The 25297-nt window shown below is 33.7% G+C and overlaps 3 non-coding genes across 3 annotated transcripts; all 3 read right to left on the bottom strand.

Moving 5' to 3' along the window:
• Positions 1-226: 226 nt before the first annotated feature.
• Positions 227-325, bottom strand: Trnay-gua (transfer RNA tyrosine (anticodon GUA)). Its single transcript has 2 exons — positions 289-325; positions 227-262 (listed from the first exon to the last, which is right to left on the bottom strand). It is a non-coding gene; the product is annotated as a tRNA-Tyr (tRNA).
• A 20772-nt stretch (positions 326-21097) lies between these two features.
• Positions 21098-21198, bottom strand: Trnay-gua (transfer RNA tyrosine (anticodon GUA)). Its single transcript has 2 exons — positions 21162-21198; positions 21098-21133 (listed from the first exon to the last, which is right to left on the bottom strand). It is a non-coding gene; the product is annotated as a tRNA-Tyr (tRNA).
• A 3663-nt stretch (positions 21199-24861) lies between these two features.
• Positions 24862-24962, bottom strand: Trnay-gua (transfer RNA tyrosine (anticodon GUA)). Its single transcript has 2 exons — positions 24926-24962; positions 24862-24897 (listed from the first exon to the last, which is right to left on the bottom strand). It is a non-coding gene; the product is annotated as a tRNA-Tyr (tRNA).
• Positions 24963-25297: the final 335 nt, after the last annotated feature.

Genomic DNA, 25297 nt, shown 5'->3' with positions numbered 1-25297 from the left:
GAAACGAAATATTATCTTAAAATATACCTCAAAAAGTAATCATTTATTTACGTCAACTTATTTACAGTCAGATCAGCGAACTTGCAGATAGACCATCGATATTACAAACTATTTCAATGAGAAGTGACATTGAAGAGATTAATTTAGTGTAGTAAGTATTTGAACTTAAACCCTAATGAATCCGGTAATGCCATATAATGTTTATGGGTAACCTAAAATGAATGCATCCTTCGAGCCGGATTTGAACCAGCGACCTATGGATTTCTTCTATTGTCTGCATATTTTCCCCTACAGTCCACCGCTCTACCAACTGAGCTATCTAAGGTGACAATTGCAATGTTTCAGATAAGGATGCCATGCATGATTTCACTGTTCTAACTTCGTACTGCAGACTTAAAATATCTTATCAATTTTCGAATCACAATTTATAATTCTATTATTCTTTAAATAATATCATAAAATTGCCATGTATATTGAATAAAATTGAATATGCTATGTGAGAAAATATTTCTATACCCAACTTCACGCATTTATTGTCCAATTGTTAAAAATTGTATTATTTTCCTTGCTAAATCCCTCAAAATACTAACTAATTTACCATGCGAATTTAATTGGGCGCCAAATAATTGGGTGGTTTTGGGAATCAACAATTTATGATTTTATTATTCCTCATAGAATAGCAACAACATAAATTGCCCAAAATAATGTAAATACCGGAGAACACACACATACACAATCACACAACAATGTGATCCAACTATTAATTATTGATTGGGTTGTTATGTATACGAAATTCGTAGGTATGTGTCCTGATTTGCTGCATTGGCTCTACATAACTTTTATGAATTCTATGGTCAATTTATGTGTGGAAAATTAAATCTATTAAAACTCCTAAACCTCCTAAATGTTCGTTTAGTTGAAAATATTTATGTGTGTGAAATATTAACAAATCATGATGGTATACAGATATTGCAATTGTTTAATATGAAGAGCTCAGGCAGATTAGAGGCGTAAACTAAAATATAGTGATTTTGAGGAAAAATTTGTTGAATTTAAGAAATTATGAGGGCTACTATATAAATTACGTTCCAAATCTAACGAAAGATGTTTGTGGCAGTAACAATAGTTCCCTGTTTCTTTGGCAAGCCTCAACGTGTGTCGCCTGTTCCACGAACAGCAGGAAAATAGACAATTCAAAACCATTACTCCCCATTGGGGTAACTTTTTTCTATTTCTGTAATTAAATTAATTATGACATTAAGTTTTCTGTATCTTTCGAATATGTCATTTTGTTCCACTGACCTGTCATTTTGTTCCACTGTCCTTTCAGTCATTGCATTTTAAATAAGTAGAACCAACATTTCGTTTACATACAAGAGAAAATTCAAATAACAATAACATAGACATTGGATTATATTCAGGTAAGTAACGTAATTTTTCATGCTATTCTAATTCTGGATTTTGTAAAGATTCAGAGAAAAAGAATTTCAAGAATAATAAAACATTTCACATAATGATAGTCAATGTTTGTAGAAGGAAAAGGGCTGGAAAAATAAGTACAATTCACTTACTTATTTGATGAAACGCTAAGGATTGCCATCCAATGTTGAATACACTTTTTTCGCACTATTTAACACCAGTTTTGTCTCCATTTTCATTGTCCTCAATAGATTTTTCTTGTTCTGTAAAAAGAAGGAATGGAAAAAACCAAAATAGAAAACATTAAGAATGTCGTCAAGTTGTATGATTTCTTACGAAAGGAAATGCTATTATGGAAGATTTTTCTTTTTGAAACTTTTTGACGTTAAATCAATACACTTATTTCAAATGCTCGGTTTGAAAAGATATCTAGTTATGAAATACAAAGATTTAACAAAGATTTGCAGACTAAAACGACATGTACGTTAGAACTTTTTGCCGGGTTATCCTCCTCAGATATAAAATCTTTGACTGCATCGAAGCTCTAGTTCTCAAGTTCCACAGTTGTCCGATAATGGTCCGAATCGATATTCGCTCCCCGGATCGATCGGACGTCTAAAACACTGTATGAATGCCTTCCGTGTATCACAACATGATTTGATTTCTCGTTGTTCGATCGGGAGAAATCTAAGTGGCCTTGTGTATATCGAGATGCTTGAATCTGGTGCCTTTATACGTTTGTGGGGGTCGTTAACATTAGTGGGGTTTGGTTTTATTTTTCTTTGCTTTTTCATAGTATGTTGAGTTTTCCGAGAGTTGGCAACTAACCCGACTCCTCAAACCATTTTTTGTATAGTTCTTATGAGTGAACTCGCGGCACGTACTAGGTCACTATTTCATCGGGTTATGTCCACAGTGTCCACAATTGAGTCGAAAGAAGGGCCAATATTTAAGTAATGCATATTATTATTAATATTATTATTATTTAATACATATTAAATATTGATTTGCCTTGGAAGACGACAAAAACATCAATATCCTATTTTAAATTTTACACATATTTCTAATGAGAGAGAAGGGGTTCATGTAAACACACACATCATTACTATGGATGAACACCTTCAATGATTAAAGAAAAGGGTACTTTAATGAGGTCAACATGCACATTTACATTTGAATCTAGAACAATTGACAGGTGAGGGAGCCAGAGAGTGACACATCTCAGTATGTGGTCGTGGTCTACTGTTGTCATTCACGTTTATGCCAACGGTTATGACAGGATGTGTTGTCACATATTATTCAATGTTTGTGGAGTTACCAGGGGAGTGTTTGGAAATTTCGTGCAAATCGAAAGATATATATATCGACTTTGGTGTAACATTTACATTAAATCGGACGAAATTATATATGGGAGCTATATCTAAATCTGGACCTATTTTCAGCAAACTTAAGACATATCATTCAAGACATAATTCATTACGCTATGCCAAATTTCGTACAAATCGAAAGATATATAGGGACTTTAATGCACCATTTACATTAAATCGGACGAATATATATATGGGAGCTATATTTAAATCTGAACCGATTGTAACGAAACTGAACACACATCATTCTAGACCTAATTCAGTACACTATACCAAATTTCGTACAAATCGAAAGATATATATTGTATTTGGTGGACCATTTACATTAAATCGGACGAAACTATATATGGGAGCTATATCTAAATCTGGACCCAATTTCAGGAAACTTAACACACATCTTTCTAGATCTAATTCAGTACGCTATGCCAAACTTCGTGCAAATCTAAAGATATATAGGGACTTTGGTGCACCATTTAAATTAAATCGGACGAAACTATATATGGGAGCTATATCTAAATCTGAACCGATTTTCTCGAAAATTGGCACACATTATTCTGGAACTAATTCATTACGCTGTGTCAAATTTCGTGCAAATCGAAAGATATATAGGGTATATGGTGGACCATTTACATTAAATCGGACGAAAATATATATGGAAGCTATATCTAAATCTGAACCGATTTTCAGGAAACTTAACACACATTTTTCTAGACCTAATTCAGTACGCTGTGCCAAATTTCGTGCAAATCTAAAATTTTACAGGGACTTTGGTGCCCCATTTACCTTAAGTCGGGCGAAAATATATATGGGAGCTATATCTAAATCTGAACCGATTTTTCCCAATTTCAATAGGGTTCGTCCTTGGGCCAAATAAGTGAGCTGTGCCAAATTTCATCCAAATCGGATAATAAATGCGACCTGTACTTTGTTTACAATTTAACATGGACAGACAGACGGACGGACGGAAGGACATTCATAAATCGATTTAACCCTACGGTCAATAACCGGGTACATTTGTACCTTTTTTTGAATAAAAATGCTGTAAAATTTTTAATAATGGAGATATTTGGATCAAATTTTGAGGAATCATTCTTGAGGTATTTTCACACATAATCGAAGAAAAAAATTATAAATATTTTCCATATATATAATTTTTACAATTTTTTAAAGTTATTACCTACGTAGATCAATAACCGTGGTACATTTGTACCCATCCAAAGATAGCTCTGTAACTCATTAAAAACTTGGACTATCGTGAGGTTTTTTGTTTTAAATTAGTCTATGCGGATCTGGTCTAGATGTAGGAACTCAAAATTATATATACATTAAAATAATATATTTTTAAATCTATGCTGAAATGATAATCTATCTAAAACAATCATAGTAAATTCATTATAACCTTCGAATAGGTTAAGCTTTTTTAGTTATTTTTTTATTGGGATCTTATTTAGGTGTTCCTCAACCCCTCTGCAAATTTTTGTGGCCCTAGACAACGTGGGGCCATCAGGGCGGCTCGTGGAAGTCAGAAACTTCCCTAGTTTTCCCTTCGTATACAGGGACAAAAACAATGATTATTGTGCGTAATTATCCAATTATTCTTCATATTTGGCCTGAAACTTTTTCTATAATCGAATTAGTCTGATTTATTACAATCCTAAATTGGCGTAAATATATAAACTATCATTAAATAACGTTTTAAAGTATTAAATTGTGTTAAAAATGTGCCAATCACAATCTCTAAACTCATAAAATGTGAATAATTGGCAATAATAATTGTTTTAGTCCCTGTATACCAAAGTAAAACCAGGGTAGTTTCTGACTTCCACGAGTCGCCCTGATGGCCCCATGTTGTCTAGGGCCACAAAAATTTGCAGAGGGGTTGAGGAACACTTAAATAAGATCCCAATAAAAAAATAACTAAAAAAGCTTAACCCATTCGAAAGCTATAACGAATTTACTATGATTGTTTTAGATAGATTATCATTTAAGCATGTATTTAAATATATATTATTTTAATGTATATATAATTTTGAGTTCCTACATCTAGACCAGATCCGCATAGACTAATTTAAAACAAAAAACCTCACGATAGTCCAATTTTTTATTGAGTTACAGAGCTACCTTTGGATGGGTACAAATGTACCACGGTTATTGATCTACGTATACTTGTTTGGTTATTGACCGTAGGGTTAAAAAGTGATTCTATGCATGTTCTCATAAGGAACCATTTGTCTATCTTGTTTACTTTTGCCTGTTACAAACATATGCACAAAGACATAATACCCTGTACCACAGTGTGGTGAAGGGTATAAACATAATATAACATTAAGGAAGCACATAAAACCAGTAAGGAAAGTAATAAAGTCGGACGGAGCCGACTATATGATACCCTTCACCACTTTGGGTATAGTCAACAGGTGAATCCTAACAGTCGTCAGATTTTAACATGTCAGTATGCAATTCATTACGCTGTGACAAATTCCGTGCTAACCGAAAGATATTAAGGGACTTTGGTACAACATTTACCTTAAATCGGACGAAAATATGTGTGGGAGCTATATTTAAATCTGAACCGATTTTCACGAAACTTAACACACATTCGTGCTAATCCAAATTTCGTGCTAATCGAAAGATTTTAAGGGACTATGATGAACCATTTACATTAAATCGGACGAAAATATATATGGGAGCTTTATCTAAATCTGAACAGATTTTTCCCTATTTCAATAGGGTTCGTCCTTGGGCCAAATAAGTGACCTTTGCCAAATTTCATCCAAATCGGATCATAAATGCGACCTGTACTTTGTTCACAAAAATACATGGACGGACAGACGGACATGCGTAAATCGACTCAGAACGACCATCCAAGAAACTGGAATGCCGACATACAGGCACTAAGATGTGAACATGAGGCCAATCCATCAGTCCATTAACCCCCATGAGCATGGAATGTCAAATGAATGCCGAGAACAGTTTCGATCGGACCGAAACTGACAATATTTATGGGTCACTAAATAGAACTATGTGTCGTGATTTGTGTAAATTTAATTTTAAACTAAAAGCGATTGAAAATAAATTCGCCAACATTGAAAACATATATGTTGTCTTTTTTGTTGGTGGTTACCAATTCAATATTTAACTGTTCCCTACGTAATATAAAATAATTTATAAAGCATACGCAATGTATGCCAGCTGCAAGCATGTATGACATTGTACACAATACAATACCCCATTTTCATACACTTTAAACAGTAGACTCTGCTGCAGTATCTAATGAATATTTATTATTATATTACAATTATCGATGATAAAATTATCACCGAACTACTATTCTTGTCTTGTCTGTTGTATTACTGAAATCATAAATTATAAAATTTTATGAAATTTCTTGGCTAACTTAAGCAGACACTTTCATGCCGGACACATTCCCCGTTTATCAAATATGATGTGGTGCACATTTCCTTTAACTCGGATTTATTGTGGGTAGGATGGTGTCATGAATATGTGAGAACGTGGCTCAGAACATGAACTCCTCATGATAGTAAACATTACACATTAATTCTTTATAATCAATGAATATATGAATTTTGTGTTCATCAGGCTCTGCATTATTTGCTTAAATGTGCGAAAACGAATAGTGTTCTTTCTGCGAACGAAACGAAAGATGTGGTCGTTTCTCATAATTTTACTCGTATACTGAGCGTTATATTTTAATTAATGAGAGATGCCGTCAGTCTTGACAAACAAATCCAGATATTGAATATCAATTTACATTACACAAACGCGTAACCTACTATTGAAAGATTAAAGAGAAAAGTTACATACACTCTCAGTGTCAAAGGAAATCAAGATTAAACCATTGTCGCTTAATATTATATTCATATTTCAAGAGATATACATCTATTTTTCCAATACGCATAAAGCATTTTTGGATCCGATTTTCCAGTGGTCGGAAGTCATGCCCACCATTAAGAAAAAGAATCAGTAAGGAAAGTAGTAAAGTCGGCCGACTATATGATACCCTTCACCACTTTGGGTATATTCAAAATATGAATCCTAAGAGACGTCGCATTTTTGAGGGACCAGTAAAATGAAATTGGATTCATAAACAAGTCATTCTGTTATCTATACCAGATTTTTCATTTGGTCAGATATAGAGTTGCTTCTTACAATGGGACAAAAATACGCAAATCAATTTAAAACAAATATCAATCGGACACCCGTTAATTACTTGGTTAAATATCTGATAAACATGAGGAGTTCGGTGCACCATTTACTTAAAATCGGACGAAAATATATATAACCAGTAAGGTAAGAAGTAGAGTTGGACGGGGCCTACTATATGATACCCTTTACCACTTTGGGTATTTTCAACAGATGGGATCCTAACAGACATCACATTTTTGAAGGACCATTAAATTAAACTTGTCATTCTGCAACCTATACACAATTTTGGTCAGATATTGGGTTCCTTCTTACAATGGGACAAAATTATGTAAATCAATTTAAAGCAAAATATGGAAATCTAAACCGATTTCATCGAAACTTGTCACATGTTCGGCCACATTTTGAATTCTTCATTTACTTATAAATCCAAATTTCGTGCAAATGGTGCACCATTTACATAAAATCGGACGAAAATATATATGGGAGCTATATCTAAATCTGAACCTATTTTCACGAAATTTAACACACATCGTTCTAAACTTAATTCAGTAGGCTGTGTCAAATTTCGTGCAAATCGGAGGATATATAGGGATTTTGGTGCACTATTTACCTAAAATCGGGCGAAAATATATATGAGAGCTATATCTAAATCTGAACCGATTTAACACAGGTCGTTCTAGGCTAAATTAAGAATGCTATGCCAAATTTCGTGCAAATTGAAGGATATATAGGGATTTTGGTGCACTATTTACCTAAAATCGGACGAAAGTATATATGGGAACTATATCTAAATCTGAACCGATTCTTACGAAATTTAACACACATCGTTCTAGACTTAATTCAGTACGCTGTGCCAAATTTCGTGCAAATCGAAGGATATATAGGGACTTTGGTGCACTATTTACATAAAATCGGACGAAAATATATATGGGAGCTATATCTAAATCTGAACCGATTTTCACGAAATTTAACCCAGGCCATTCTAGGCTTAATTCAGAATGCTATGCCAAATTTCGTGCACATTGAAGGATATATAGGGATTTTGGTGCACTATTTACCTAAAATCGGACGAAAATATATATGGGAGCTATATCTAAATCTGAACCGATTTTCACGAAATTTAACACAGACCATTCTAGGCTTAATTCAGAATGCTATGCCAAATTTCGTGCACATTGAAGGATATATAGGGATTTTGGTGCACTATTTACCTAAATTCGGACGAAAATATATATGGGAGCTATATCTAAATCTGAACCGATTTTCACGAAATTTAACACTCATCGTTCTAGACTTAATTCAGTACGCTGTGCCAAATTTCGTGCAAATCGAAGGATATATAGGGACTTTGGTGCACTATTTACCTAAAATCGGACGAAAATATATATGAGAGCTATATCTAAATCCGAACTGATTTTCACGAAATTTAACACAGGTCGTTCTAGGCTAAATTAAGAATGCTATGCCAAATTTCGTGCAAATTGAGGGATATATAGGGATTTCGGTGCACTATTTACCCAAAATCGGACGAAAATATATATGGGAGCTATATCTAAATCTGAACCGATTTTCACGAAATTTAACACACATCGTTCTAGACTTAATTCAGTACGCTGTGCCAAATTTCGTGGAAATCGAAGGAAATATAGGGACTTTGGTGCACTATTTACCTGAAATCGGACGAAAATATATATGGGAGCTATATCTAAATCTGAACGGATTTTTCCCAATTTCAATAGGGTTCCTTGGTCCAAATAAGTGAACTGTGCCAAATTTCATCCAAATCGGATCAAAAATGCGGCCTGTACTTTGTTAACAAAAATACATGGACGGACGGACGAACGGACAGACGGATATGCATAAATCGACTTAAAAAGTGATTCTATGCATATTCTCAAAAGGAACCATGGATCTATCTTGATTCCTTTTCCTGTTATAAACATATGCACAAAGACATAATACCCTGTAGCACAGTCAGACACGTTTGGACAGCATCCCTTTCATATATATTAAATACAAAAAAATATAAAATATACAGTGAGTGTAATAAGTATTTTGCCTCAATAAAAATTTGAAAAAATTCCAATTTATACACCTAAAGCCAGCAAACTAAAGATGTAAAATGAATTATGTCTAATGGAGTACGTTTGTGGACATATTTAGATCGTATTTCTGCAAGAATCACAGCGAAAGACCTATTGGTCTCGAATATATCGGCCGAAATATATAATAACCCAAAAATGTTTATCACAAAAAAGTATTTTGCTTTTTATTATTATTTTAGAAAAAATTGTTACATAGAACACCTTTGGTCTTTTTATAGTTACCATTGCGGGTAACGACATACTATAAGTGATTTGGTAACGATTTCAATAAACCACGGCATTTTTTCGCGAGTATTTTCTCACATTTACATTCAATACATTCTCCAGCAATATTTCATTCAATATTTGGTAATTTCTCGTCCTAATCTCAAAATCAGAGTATTAAATATAGTCGTCGCGGCTTCAAAACATCCCAAATATGTTAAGAATAATAAAAAGGAGGTTTTACAAAAGTATTAAGTATTAAAAAGTATTAAAAATAAAATCCGACAAACAAATTATTTAAAAAAATATCGCGAAACCCCATTTTTCTAACTTCGAAAACTTTATGGTTCATTTTTACTGATCTAGGAACCAAAATATACGATGAAAATAGCAATAAGGAGGTCAGATTCAAATATATGGACGGTTTTCTGGCAATAGAAATACATCCTATTTCGAAAATAAATACATCGACCCGTTTATTCCCTACTGCATTTTATTCGCAACTGATGGTGTTAATCGGAGATAAAATATAGAATGCGTATTCGCCACTAGCAACCACAGTTTTTCAAAAGACAATAAGATTTGACGAATAATGATGTTTTCTCCCAACTTTATATATTGGTTTTTATTACTATTGCTTTAGAACTGTTCATATCTTTGAATCTGACCCCCTTATTGGTATTTACATTGCATATATTGGTTCCTAGATCAATATTACTGGACCATACAAATTTCGAAGTCAGAAAAATTGGGTTTCGCGAATTTTTTTTTAAATAATTTGTTTGTCGGATTTTGGTTTTTATAGTTTTTAAGGTTCTGTCCTCGCGTTATATTTTGCAAACCGTCTTCTTTATTATTCTAAACAGATTTGGGATGTTCTGAAGCCGCAATGACTATGTTTAATACTCTCATCTTAAGATTAGGACGAGAAAATACCAAATATTAAATGAAATACTGATGGAGAATGTACTGAATGTAAATGTGAGAAAATACCCACGAAAAAATGCCGTGATGTAATGGAATCGTGGTCAAATCGCTTATAGTATGTGGTTAACCGCAATTGTAACTATAAGAAGACCAAACGTGTTCAATGTAAAATTTTTTTCTAAAATAATAATAAAAAGCAAAATACTTTTTTGTGATAAACATTTTTGGGTTATTATATATTTCGGCCGATATCTTCGAGACCAATAGGTCTTTCGCTGTGATTCTTGCAGAAATACGATCTAAATATGTCCACAAATGTACTCCATCATACATAAGTCATTTTACATCTTTAGTTTGCTGGCATCAGGCGTATATATTGGAATTTTTTCAAATTTTTATTGTGGCAAAATACTTTTTACACTCACTGTATATATAATAAATTTCCGTAAAATTGACCATCTGTTTCAAGTAAGACTTGATATCGCTTAATAGTTTAATTAAATTCATGGATATGTAATTAAGTTTTTTGCGGCTTAACATTTTAAACACCCAACTCATTGTTGTTGTTGTCGTTTTATTAATCCACTATTAAATGGATGTCAAGAGTTAATTAATTGAGTTTTGCCTTTGGAACAGAACACTTTTTCAATTGTCAAACAGGTCAACTGTCAATAGTTGTCCAATGAAATTAAATTTCTGTGTTTATTTCCATTCGAGTGAATTAATTTGTGGTTTACGATTTTTTTGAAAGGATCCCAACAACAGTTATATTATGCACTAAATATATGTTTATAGGCTAGGAAGCATGACATTAATGAAAATCAATATCAAATAGATGTAGGCCCATTTATCGAACAGACTTTTGGAAAAAAATATTTATGTGTGAAAAAGGTAAATTTTTAAAGTAATTTCGGTGAAGGTGTTAAGATTTAAACGTCAGCTACTAAAAAAAATCATTAATTTTTATATCCTCCACCATAGTATGGAGGGTATATATTAGTATTGTCATTCCGTTTGTAACTCATCGAAATATTCATTTCCGACCCTACAAAGTATATATATTCAGGGTAAAATTCTAAGGCGATCTAGCCATGTCGGTCCGTCTGTCTGTTGTAATAACGCTATCTTCTGAAGCAATTGAGATAGGGTGCTGAAATTTTGCATAGGTTTGTCTTTTGTCTACAGGCTGGTCAAGTTCGAAGAAGGGATATATCGGTCCACGTTTGGGCTTAGCTCCCATATAACAGTAACCCCCAATTTTCGCGGTTCTTGAGCGCGTTTTTCAACCGAATACGCTGAAATTTGGTACATTGAGTTCTTATTGGGTACTAAATGTCTCCACAAAAAATTATAAATATAGGTCCACTTTTTCTGGTAGCCCCCATATAACGATACCTTCTAATTTACAGTACCGAATTGTAATTTAATAATTTGAGTTCTTAATAGGTACCAAAACTCTCCACAAAAAATTTTAAATAAAGGTCAATTTTTTAGGTATTTTGGGGTCCTTGAGCGCGTTTTTCAGCCGAATTTGCTGCAATCTGGTATTTTGTAGTCGTATATGGTAACAAATCTCCCAACCAAAAAAGTTTAACATTCGCCCACTTTTTGGGGTCGTCCCCATATAACCCCCGTTTTATAGTAAAAATAGTTATATGATTTGTTCCGCGTTTGGATTTGGTTCTAAGACTCTGTTGTAATCATTTCATCTGCGGATGATACGAAAAAAGCTGGCACATAAGGTTCGATAATTAACCTTATATATATTCATATATATGAACTGTAACTCGCATTTAGGCCAAGCCCCTATGTAAGGGGTACCAGAAGGAGTGGACCGATATTCCCCATGTTCGAAGATGAACTAGTTTTTGAAGAAATAAAAAGATGGGCAAAGTTGGGATGAAATCAAAATTTTGTTGTTTTTTTTTTTTTTTTTTTTTTTTGTATGTTCCCTATATTTTTATTTCAAGTACCTGTCAGTATATTTATGGTGGGGGGTATCCACCGTTGGGCCCGACCGAATAGAATAGAATAAATATATATATTAAAAATTATAAAAAAATACAATTAAAATGTTTAAATAATATTTTAATAATTGTTGTGGTTCATGCTGACACATATTCTATATTAATTACATGAAGTTTACTTTGAATGTAATTAAATATTTTAACTAATATTCAAAAAACATATTAATACAAATAATATCTCTAATACAAATATTTACTAAACATTTGTACATATATATGCAAAGTTCCATTAAACATAAATTTGACTGATACAAAAAATCTACTATAATTTTCTGACATTGATGAACAGAGAAAAATATGAAATATATACCAATGGCATCAAAACGAAAAATATTTATTTTTTTCAATTCCTATGCCGTTGAAATGTGCACGTCAGATTCAATTAATATACTATTGTTATTAAAAACCAAAATAATCGATATAACAACATACATGCATAACATCATGTTAATAGTTCTCTTTGCATTCGAAAAAAAAAATACAAACATAAATTCTAAAATATACAAACACTAGCAAAGTGCCCACTACTTCGTATGCGGAAAGGGAATACAAAAAAGTTTTGTTTTTGCAAAATAACCAGGCTGAATCCCAATTTGTTGTTTTTATAAAAAAAAACCCTTTTATTGGTGGGGAGTGTATGTCATCGTCCGCCGAGGGCAGAGAAGACTATAGATTCGAATTCCGCAACTGATCCTCACCACTACCACTACCACCACTAAATGTGGTACCAGTTAATACCAACAATTTCTTTCTAACCTCCGTCAGTGACCCTCATTTCAAATTTAGTATATTTTCTTTTTTATTTACAGTAAATGTATTACATAACGACTATATGAACCCTTCATATCTTTGGGTATATTCAACAGATGAATCCTAGGAGACCTCACATTTTTGAAGGACCAGTAAAATGAAATTGGATCCATAAACAAGTCATTCTGCAATCTATACTAAATTTTTCATTTAGTCAGATATCGAGTTGCTTCTTACAATGGGACAAAAATATGTAAATCAATTTAAAGCTAATATCAATCGGACACCCTTTGATTATATGGATAAATATCTGTTACCACGTACTTAAAATCGATTTTCAGGAAGCTTAAAACACATCATTCTCGACCCATGTTAGTACACTGTGCCAAATTTCTTCCAAATCGAAAGATATATAGGGAACGTTTACATTAAACAGACGAAAATATATATGGGAGCTATATCTAAATCTGGACCGATTTTTCCAAATTTCAATAGGGTTCGTCCTTGGCCCAAATATGTGACATATGCCAAATTTCATCCAATTCGCATCATAAATGCGACCTGTAATTTGTTTACAATTTAACATGGACAGACAGACGGACGGACATGCATAAATCGACTTAGAAAGTCGAAAAATTGTATGCATATTCTCAAAGGGACCCAAGTGTCTATCTCGTCTCCTTTTGCCCGTTACAAACATATGAACAAAGACATAATACCCTGCACCACAGTGTGGTTAAGGGTATACAAATTCGAGTTTCTAAAGTTGCCTCCATAGCTCAATTCGATTGTTTCACATATGAAACTTTTCATGCTCATGAATAAATATTTCTAACACTACATCAATCCAATAGTTTAACAATAATCTTAATTCCACGAAAGTCCAAATTGTACCAAAGTTAGTAATTTTTGTACTCATAAGTACGAATTTCTATGTGTACCTCAAACCTGCTTTCAAATAGTGCTGGTACGTCCAAATTTAAGAATTCCAGCTCATTCGTACACCAGATTTCGTACCATTCTGTACCCATATTCCAAACCTATATCAATCATACACTCCCACAGTAACCTAAGTTGCAAATTTCAGGATTCGAGTTCTACCCGTATTCCAATGTCAAAATTTTACAAAATTTTGTGTTTTTTGTACCCATAAGTACGCATTTCCTAAACTACCTCAGTCATGCACTCCAATAATAACCTTAAGTTCACATTTAAGGATTCCAGCTCTATCCGTTCACCAACATTCAAATTGTACCAAATTTAGTACCATTATTACTTTTCGTAGACGTATGTACGAGTTTTCAAAAAATCTTTAATTCCACACTCCAACAGTAATTTTAATCATAAATCTCAGGATCCTAGCCCTGTCCGTTCATATAGATCCAAATTGTACCATATTTAGTACCTTTTCGTTATTATGAGTTAAAATTTCCAACACTATCTCAATTCAGTAATCTAATAGTAATTTTATTTTCAAATATAAATTTTCCATCTCTATACTTTCACTCAAATCTAAATTAGAACACATAATTACGCATTTTAAAAACTACTTCCATGTCTACTTCCAACTTAATTTTTAATTCCAATTTTTTGATATCCCGCTCACACAAAACGAATTGTACCATTTAGTGCTTCTCGTATTCATAAGTACGAAATTCAAATAATTTTCACTCCAAGTTTAAGTTTTCCATCTCTATCCGTTCACTCAAATCTAAATTGTACCAAATTGAAAACCATTTAGTACACATAACGACGAAATATAAAAACTACCGACATATCAATTTGGACCCCTTCTAGTTCGAATTTCCAAAAACCCTGCCTTATCTCACGCCTACACACCAACAACAACCCACATTCAAAATTTCAAGCTTCTAGCTTCAGCCGTTTCGTCTGGGCGATAGTCTGTCAGTCAGTCATAGATAACAAACATAAATTTTAAAAAACGCCAATTTAAATATTTTTTTAGCAGAAAAAACTGTAAAAGACAAAAAAATAAAAAAATCTCTCAATTATGTCTACTCCTTTATTTATGTCAAGAAAAAGTCCAATCTAGGACTAAAAGAAGTTATGTTAATTAATGAATTAATTAAACTGCAATCAAAATAACTTTGGAGTAATGTACGAAGCGAAAGAAAAAACTTTTTGCAGAGCCATATAAAAACGGCTTCCTCTCAGAAAATGTTTGTGTTTTTGCAAATAATTTTCATTTTTTCTGTTCCCTTAAAGCGGCTTGGAGCAAAACTAATACAAATGTGTGTAATAACTGAGTTTTTACGAGTATATAAAGACATACAGAATTTGCAATACCAAAGAAACGACATACGCAAGTAAAAACCTAATTTAATTCGAATGCATTCAATCTACCTAAAATCGGTCGGTACACTTATGTAAGGCTTGTCGAATTATAACGAGAATGGGATGCGAATTTTATGTGGAGGATATGTTAAAATTTTTTACATATATATATATAAACTGCATCGGTCTCAATTTGGTACGTTGTACAAAATTTCGTGTCACTCGGTGCACCATTTACCTAAAATCCAACGACTATATTGGAGCTATATCTAAATCTGAACCGATTTTAACGAAACTTGCCAGAAATTAATTAACTTCAGTACATTGTACAAAATTGTGTGTCAATCGTACAAACTTTAAGTCTTTAGTGCACAATTCACACAAAATAGGAGGAAAATATATATGGAGTTATATCTAAATCTGAATAGATTTTCACGAAAGTTAGCGCATATTATTCTAGAAGTTATTCAGTACGCTGTGTCAAACTTCGTGCAAATAGAAAGATTTATATCGACTTTGGTGCACCATATCTATTACATCGAACGAAAATATATATGGGATATATATCTACATCTTAACTGATTTTTACGAAACTTAGCACACATCATGGGGACATTGGTGCACCATTCACTCAAAATCGGACGAAAATATATATGGGAGCTATATCTAAATCTGAACCGATTTTCCCAATTTCAATAGGGTTCGTCCTTGTGCCAAATAGATGAGCGGTACCAAATTCCATCCAATTCGGATCATAAATGCGACCTGTACTTTGTTTACAATTTAACATGGACAGACGGACATGCCTAAATCGATTTAGAAAATGATTCTGTGCATATTCTCAAAAGGTATCATGTGTCTATCTCGTTTCCTTTTGCCTGTTACAAACATATGCACAAATACATAATACCCTGTACCTCAGAGTGGTGAAGGGTATAAAAAATAACATATCTTTCGGCCAACGTTTAACATTTGATGCTGTAAATTACGCATGTAAACAAATCGTTCAAGTGAAATAGGGCAAAATGTATTCCAATGTAAAGAGCAACATCAAAGCAAAGTAAATTCCTAGTCGGTTTAGGAAGCAGAAATTCTAACAAACATCAACACTATCGGCAAGCAAAAGCTTACTTTTACACATTCCAATTAGTGAACAGCGGCATGTAGCGGCATCTTAGAACTGAAATGACATTGACTTTGTATAACAAACGCTGAATGTTTAATTCAATTGAAAAGGATTGCTGCCGCAGTCTCTTTAAAAAGGGACATGGAAAAATACATAAAAGTGTTGGTTTATATAGGAACATTTTGACTTGTCTATTATAACTCCCTGAACTCGTTGAAAAACACTAAATGGTATTTAGTGTTCATATATTTTATAATCTTTCCTTACGTTTCTATACAAATACTCCCTGTCGGAAAACGCATTAACTTCAACAGGTCTATGAATTTAAAAAAAAAAATAATTTTCCCATTGAAGTATTAAATAAGCTTCGCTTTTTAATATAAAAATCCACATTTCCTTCAGCTACGAATATTAAGTTATAACAACGTTAACATGAATACGATACCTTTATTTCAATTTTATCGTATAATGCAAATTCTATTTTAAATTTATTTTTGGTCATCTATATATGGACAATTGGTAATATGTACCAAGCCATATGTATGTGTGCTAATATAAGAGAAAACAACATTTTAAGATTGCAGAATGAAGTTAAAAACGCCCTTACATATCCCCGGACAACATTTAAAAACATACTGGTTTGGGAACTTGTCTGGACAACAGAAATAAATGCTAAAATTATTGTCATGTAAACAATATTTCGACATATTTTAATTTACTGCTATAGGAAAAGCTTTACATATATCTACAACAATAACAATATTTTGAAAAATATTTTAATTGGAAACATATTATATTATGTTTTTTTAATTTTAAATTTAGAAATCAAATTTTAAATTTAGAAATTTTATGCAAAACTAATATTTTTTCAGAGAAGTGTTTCCTGCCCTAAGTTTGACATGGAGGAATGACCTGAAAATGGGTCTAAAATCAAGAGAACTAAAATGAGACGTGTGAGGCAAAAAAATACAAAACTATGGGAAAAAATGCAAAACCAAGACTTTTGTTTTTTGGATTGGCTACCCAATTAGAACCCAAAATATCAAATAACCACCGATTCGTTTGAAAATGGCGTCCTCAAAATAATAAAAAATCCTCAAAATAGAAAAAAAATTGAACCGAAGAAAACCTAAAATATTAAATTACAACCAATTCCGCTGAAAAGATGGCAGCAATTCTCAATGTACAGAAAATAGGCGAGTATTTATACCCTTCACCACACTGTATTATGTCTTTGTGCATATGTTTGTAACAGGCAAAAGGAAACGAGATAGACACATGGTTCCTTTTGAGAATATGCATAGAATCACTTTCTAAGTCGATTTATGCATGTCCGTCCGTCTGTCTGTCTGTCCATGTTAAATTGTAAACAAAGTACCGGTCGCATTTATGATCCGAATTGGATAAAATTTGGCATAGGTCACTTATTCAGCCCAAGGACGAACCCTATTGAAATTGGAAAAAATCGGTTCAGATTTAGATATAGCTCCCATATATGTATTTAACCGATTTAATGTAAACGGTCCCTATATAACTTTCGATTTGCACGAAATTTGGTTCATTTAGGTCCAGAATGATGTCTGCCAAGTTTCGAGAAAATCGGTCCAGATTTAGATATAGCTCCCATATAAAGTTTCGTCCGATTTCATGTAAATGGTGCCCCAAAGTCCCTATATATCTTTTGATTTGAACGAAATTTGACATAACGTTTTAAATTAAGCCTAGAGTGATGTCTCCCAAGTTTCGAGAAAATCGGTCCAGATTTAAATATAGCTCCCATATATAGTTTCGTCCGATTTCATGTAAATGGTGCCCCAAAGTCCCTATATATCATTCGATTTGCACGAAATTTGGCATAACTTACTTAACTGGGACTAGAATGATGTCTGCCAAGTTTAATGAAAATCGTTCCAGATTTAGATATAGCTCCCATATATAGTTTCGTCCGATTTCATGTAAATGGTGCCCCAAAGTCCCTATATATCTTTCGATTCGCACGAAATTTGGTACAGCCTAATCATTTAGGTCTAGAACGATGTCCGTCAAGTTTCGTGAAAATCGGTCCAGATTTAGATATAGCTCCCATATATAGTTTCGTCCGATTTCATGTAAATGGTGCCCCAAGACCCTATATATCCTTCGATTTGCACGAAATTTTGCATAACGTACTGAATTGAGTATAGAATGATGTCTGCCAAGTTTCATGAAAATCGGTCCACATTTAGATACAGATCCCATATATATTTTCGTCCGATTTCATGTAAACGGTGCACCAACGTCCCTATATATCCTTCGATTTGCACGAAATTTGGCATAACGTACTGAATTGAGCCTAGAATGATGTCTGCCAAGTTTCGTGAAAATCGGTGCAGATTTAAATATAGCTCCCTTTTATTATAGATTGATTTTAAGTAATTGACGCACCAAGGAACCAATAGGAACAAAACGTTCTGAAATTAGTATAACCTAACCAGTGACAAGTTTGTTTGAAATCGCTTAATATTTGGATAGAGCTTCGATATATAGTTTCGCCCGATTTCAAGTAAATTGGGCATCATACTCCTCATGTTAGTCAGATTGACATCAAATTTTGCAAAACGTACAAAATTGAGCATAGAATTACGTAGCTGTGTTTTCTAGAAGTATAGACAGAGCTCAACGGATGACCTATTTATATTTGTTTGAAGTCGATTTACATACTTTATGGATAGATCTAGGTAGATTCACATATAGATAAATATCACATATGTTATTTCATCCAATTTCATGTTAATAGTCCTGTTTAATATACCCATAGTGGTGAAGGGTATCATATAGTCGGCCCCGTCCGACTTTACTACTTTCCTTACTGGTTTTATTTGAGGGATATGCATAAATGTAGCCCATTATCGAAATTTAGCACCCTATCATAGCAACAACCTGATAAAAAATAAATATTGGGTTGGGGAAAAATAAATCCATTATTATACCCTTTACCACACTGTGGTACAGGGTTTTATGTCTTTGTGCATATGTTTGTAACAGGCAAAAATAATCGAGATAGACCCATGGTTCCTTTTGAGAATATGCATAGAATCACTTTCTGAGTCGATTTATGCATGTCCGTCTGTCCGTCCGTCCGTCCATGTATTTTTGTTAACAAAGTACAGGTCCCATTTATGATCCGATTTGGATGAAATTTGGCACAGGTCACTTAATAGGCCCAAGGACGAACCCTATTGAAATTTGAGAAAATCGGTTCAGATTTAGATATAGCTCCCATATATATTTTCGTCCGATTTTAACTTATTGATGCGCCAAACTCCCAATAGTGATCCGATTGAGACAAAATTTTGCACAGAGTATTGAATTAGGTCTAGATAGTTATATGCCATGTTTTTTTGAAATCGGTTCAGATTTAGATATAGCATTGATATATATTTTCGTCCGATTTAATGTAAATAGTGCACCAAACTCCCAATAGTTGTCCGACTTAAGCAAAATTTTGCACAGAGTACTGAATTAGGTCCCGACTGATGTATCTGAAATTTTGTTGGAATCGATTTAGATTTAGACATAGCTGCAATATATAGTTTCCCATTTTATGTAAATGAAGCTCCATACTGCCAATATTTATCCGATTGAGACAAAATTTTGCACAGAGTACTGAATTAGGGCCCGACTGATGTGTGCGAAATTTCTATATATACAGGATATTGTTGATATTAACATGTCTTGCATGTACCCATAGTGGTGAAGGGTATCATATAGTCGGCCCGTCCGACTTTTGAACTTTCCTTACTGGTTTTTATATGAACTATAGGACTTTATTTAATATGCTTCGGAATGTCCGATTTGGGTCAAATATGCATCGTTTTGTAGTATGATTTGTTGCCATTTTAAAGGTAACTTCCTAATGCCTCTCTCATAAAAGTCCTGCTCTCTATCTCACAACACCTATAGTTGTCGGTTTTCATAATCCTCCCTAGATACCATTTTTTATCATTAAAGAAATTTTGCAATGCAAAAAAGAGATACTAATCGCTTGGTGCCCAGTCCAGCACCAAGGATGCAATAAAACTTCCCAACCAAGTTCCCGAAGTTTCTGGCAAGTCACTGTAGATGCGTGTGGCCTAGCGTTGTCCTGGTGGGACACGACACCTCTCCTGTTGAACAATTTTGGCCGTTTCTGTAAATAGTTTAAAACAGTTTTATGGTCGATTTTTAGCTCTTGGACGATATTACGCTAACATGCCGGTCAACTTCGATCATTTCTCCGATTTTATCAGCATTTTCTACGACCAGCCTAGGTGCATCTTTAACAAAAATTCCTGAACGGAATCTACGAAACCAAAATTGACTGTTACAGTATCGGAACCATAAACACCATTCGCAATTTTAGCCGCTTGGCTTGCATTTTCGCCTTTGTCAAAGAAAAACTGTAAAATGTACCGAATTTTCTCTTTGTTCACTTCATTTTAACACCCTGTAACTCACAACTGCAAAACTTAGATCATCAAGCTCGACTCGAAAGAGTATAAATAATCACTCAAAAACAGCAAAATAATTGTTTTAAATGTCATCGTTCCAACGGGCATAAATCTGAAACTGTTTGATCGATACTTTACGAGATATCCGACAGTACAGCCATCTGCCGAAAAAATAATGGATTTCTTTTTCCCCAACGGAATAAGAAATGCTATTCCCTTCCAAGATATCAAAAATAATGCATCCTTCGAGCCGGATTTGAACCAGCGACCTATGGATTTCTTTTTTCTTCATTTGCATATTTCTTCTACAGTCCACCGCTCTACCAACTGAGCTATCGAAGGTGATGAATGCAATTTGAAAGATAAGGTTATCATGTTTCCTTGAACCAAAAATTTTGCTGCAATTTTATTAAAAAACATATTTTTTACCAAGCCTAAAGAAAATTTGAAGATGGTTCCAAATTTTCATGATTTATAAATGCAATATTAGGCGAATGGAATGTCCGATTTGATCCAAATCTGACATTATAGGAATATTTCTTTCTGACTCAAATCAACTTCGAAGATGGTATCTCCTCCACAAAATGGTTATAATTGTACTGAAAAGGATTTTTATAATATAATGCAATATAAATCAAACTTTTCAAGCCTATTACCATAACCAAACATGTATAATAGTTGTAGATGGGACTTATCGGTCCACTTTTTCCAGTACCCCACAAAGGGTAAAAATGTTTGCAAAACGGATGTGAAGGGAAGGGAATATCCAATTTCATACAAACTTTGCACACAGTAATATTTTTACTTTACCAAGTTCGAAGATAGGACCCATCGGTCCACTGCTTCTGGAACCATATTTACCGACCTTGAACTCGTCATATAAGGTTATTTTGCCCTATACGTAAAAGTGGTCCGCTACAGAGCTTTGCTACTAATATTCCTATTAGTTTCGGTAATACTTCAAATATCAATCGTTCAAAATAAATCCTTTCTAATACTGATATTGTTTTCTTTTCTTTTATTTCTTTATTTCTTTATTTTTTTTTTTTGTTTTTTTTTTTTTTTTTTTATTGAAAGTAGAACAATTTTATGAATACGTCTAATATGCCATTGAAATATTAACGCACGTGCTACTGACACGATTTCATCCATTTTGCTCACTTTTCCCTTCATTCGTAACAATGAACATTAAGTCCATTTACATACACCTTGATATAGATACAAACACAAACATTGGATTATCGTCGAATGTAAATGTTAATGTAACTGATTTCTTAAACTTTTTTTCATTTCTCTACAGATACGAAATAAAAGAGTACGCGAAAAAATTGTATAACTCGTTTGAAAATAAAATAATGGCAGTCAATGATTTCAGCTATGAAGAAAAGGGTAGTGGGTGTAAAAGTACTGAAAAAATAAGAACATTTCACTTACCACTTATCCCCTAAAGGATGTCTCTTCGTTGTCCTCCATTGTGGAATTCAATTTTATTCGCTCTATTTAACACCATTTTCATTTTTGTTTTCGTTTTCGTAAAAAGATTCTCTAGTGCTACAAAATAAATAATGGAGAAAAAGAAAAAGAACGTCATTATATTATTTCTTGTGCAAATAAATAATATTATGGATGATATTTTTTTAATGTTTTTTTGAAGATTAATCAATCAACTTGCTTGTAAAGCATTGTCAATAAAAAGTTTTTTAAGAAAAGAAATCTAAACAACGAGTTTATTTTGTTTACAAAAATTATGAGTTTTCTAAAATGTAATAATCCATATGAAATCGGTCCGATTAAAATATTAACCGGGATGAAATCACATACATGGAATCATATCACATATATCGATTACATATATAACGATATGTGAATCTGCACTTGGAATGTACGCATGTTGCACAGAACAGGCGCAGTTTTCGCTCAGGCGGATGTACTCAAGAAGTACAAAGTCGATATTATTGCCTTACAGGAAATGCAATGGAAATGGACAGGCGTAAGTAAATCAGACGACTACGCACTGTATTATAGCTGCCATGAAACGTGACGTGAATTTGGCTGCCCCGGCCATGACATTATGGTTAATAGGATAATAAAAGACCTCGTCTTCAGATTCACTCCAGTAGATAAGCATATAGCAATTTGTTTTTTCGGGTAAAAAAGAAGTTCATCTACATCAATCTTATACGCGCCCATGCTTTGACGGAAGACATTGATCAACAGACCAAAGACATATTTTACGAGCGCCTAAAATAGCATATGATCGCTGACATGACATTAAAATTCTGCTAGGAGATTTTAATGAAAAACTTGGAAGAGAAAATATTTTTGGCCCCACCGTCGAAAAATGCAGTCTCAATGAAGAAACATCTGACAACGGCCACCTGGATTAGACGGAAGGCATTCATCCAGAACTCGACGTCCAAAAATTGCAAACACAACAGATAGCAGAACCCTACACCGCTCTAAATGGCTGTAAATGGCGAGAAGGCCAAGCTGATGGTATCAACGCGCTAGGGAGCTGTTTAGGCGAGGGGTTTGCTCTACTCCTCGCCGTGGTTGTGTGGTGGTTGGGGGTTTTCAATGTATTAACTCAAGTGAGCGGTTTGAAGCAACAACGAGAGCTCCCAAGCAGTTAATTGTGTAAATGGAAAACAAAAGAAAGTTCAAAGAAATAAAACACAAAGGATTTTTTAAATAATCTGAATAATTTCGGTTATATTGGTGGTGTTATTTTTTTATTCAACAACAAAATTACCTTTGTAATTTGGGGCGGTGACAGAGGCCTGTTAGTAGATAACGCGTAGACGTTATGCGACTATGTTAACTCTAAGGAGGTTGGTCGACCAGTGAACGCTGTGGTTCGTGCAATCACAGAGGATTCCCGTGATCGCTAAGGATCGGTTGTCGTTCATTACTACATTTACATATTCCAATGGGAGAAAAGGTCAAGCAAAGAGAGCAAAACAGCAACAACCACCGCTCTGTGGCATCGGCACTCTACGATCTCCGCTGAGGGAACTTGCCGAGGAGATGCCCGTGGTGTCAATCAGCAGACGTGATTGACTGAGCTCGGGAAGTTGAGTCAGAACGTATCAAACTTATACAGGGACCATCTCGTAGAACTGTGAAAACTACAGCTTTGAGGTAGTGAACGGTACCGCCATAAACAAAACTAATAACATCAGTTTTTAAATCCGGAGGAGAATAGTGTTGGCCAACATACTACTAGGGTCTGAGTTAGAAACTCAAATGCAAGGTCACCTCTCGCCAGACCAGAACTGTTGCTTGGTTCCATGGGCCGACGTTGAATATCGCCAAGTGGTGGTTCACGTAGAAAAAATCCGATGGAAAGATCAGCTCTTGTAGTGTTTGAGAGAAAAATTATAGGTAAGATCTATGGGTCGACGGTGAATATCGCCAAGTAATGGTTCACGCAGAAAAAATCCGATGGAAAGATCAAGTAGAAGGCAACATCTCGGAAAATGGTCTTTAAAATTGGATGATATGCGCACAAGACCGACGTGCTTGGAAATCTTCTTTAAAGCTCGTCTTATAAAACAACCGTTTTGTAACAAGCGAGCTAAGTAAGTAAAGTATCTCTTGGTAAAAATATTATATATGAAAACCACGCTTATAACTCATAGAAAAAATTTAATCTTTATCAAACATTATGTGCAAAAATGTTTTTCAGCCTCCATAAACACGGAATTGTCTTATTACAAACACTTCGGCTGAAATCTTCAAAATACCGAATATAGGGCCTTGTTAAAACATCTACAATGATGAAAATGACACTATTAAAACTCGGAATGTCAATTTACAGCCTATTTAAAGGGAAAATTCTGCTTACGCCTGTACATTATAAGAGTACTTCAACGTTTCTTCCTTCTGGAAAATATTAGTTAAAAAACCATACCTATAGGTTAATCTGAAGCCAGTAATGGTAAATACGTAGAATGCCCTCCTTAGTAATCTTAAATACGTAGAATGTCCTCTATAAAAAAAGAATCCTTCGAGCCGGATTTGAACCAGCGACCTATGGATTTCTTTTTTCTTCATTTGCATATTTCTTCTACAGTCCACCGCTCTACCAACTGAGCTATCGAAGGTGATGAATGCAATTTTAAAGATAAGGTTATCATGTTTTCTTGAACCAAAAATTTTGCTGCAATTTTATTATAAAACATATTTTTTACCAAGCCTAAAGAAAATTTGAAGATGGTTCCAAATTTTCATGATTTATAAATGCAATATTAGGCGAATGGAATGTCCGATTTTATCCAAATCTGACATTATAGGAATATTTCTTTCTGACTCAAATCAACTTCGAAGATGGTATCTCCTCCACAAAATGGTTAAAATTGTACTGAAAAGGATTTTTATAATATAATGCAATATAAATCAAACTTTTCAAGCCTATTACCATAACCAAACATGTATAATA

The sequence above is a fragment of the Musca vetustissima genome, unplaced genomic scaffold (genome assembly GCF_032173495.1).
Source record: "Musca vetustissima isolate MV318-11 ecotype Yass unplaced genomic scaffold, APGP_CSIRO_Mvet_v1 utg21224, whole genome shotgun sequence".
Classification (NCBI taxonomy): Eukaryota; Metazoa; Arthropoda; class Insecta; order Diptera; family Muscidae; genus Musca; species Musca vetustissima.
Note: the sequence above shows the minus strand (reverse complement) of the source record. Positions and strands in the feature narration are given on the sequence as shown.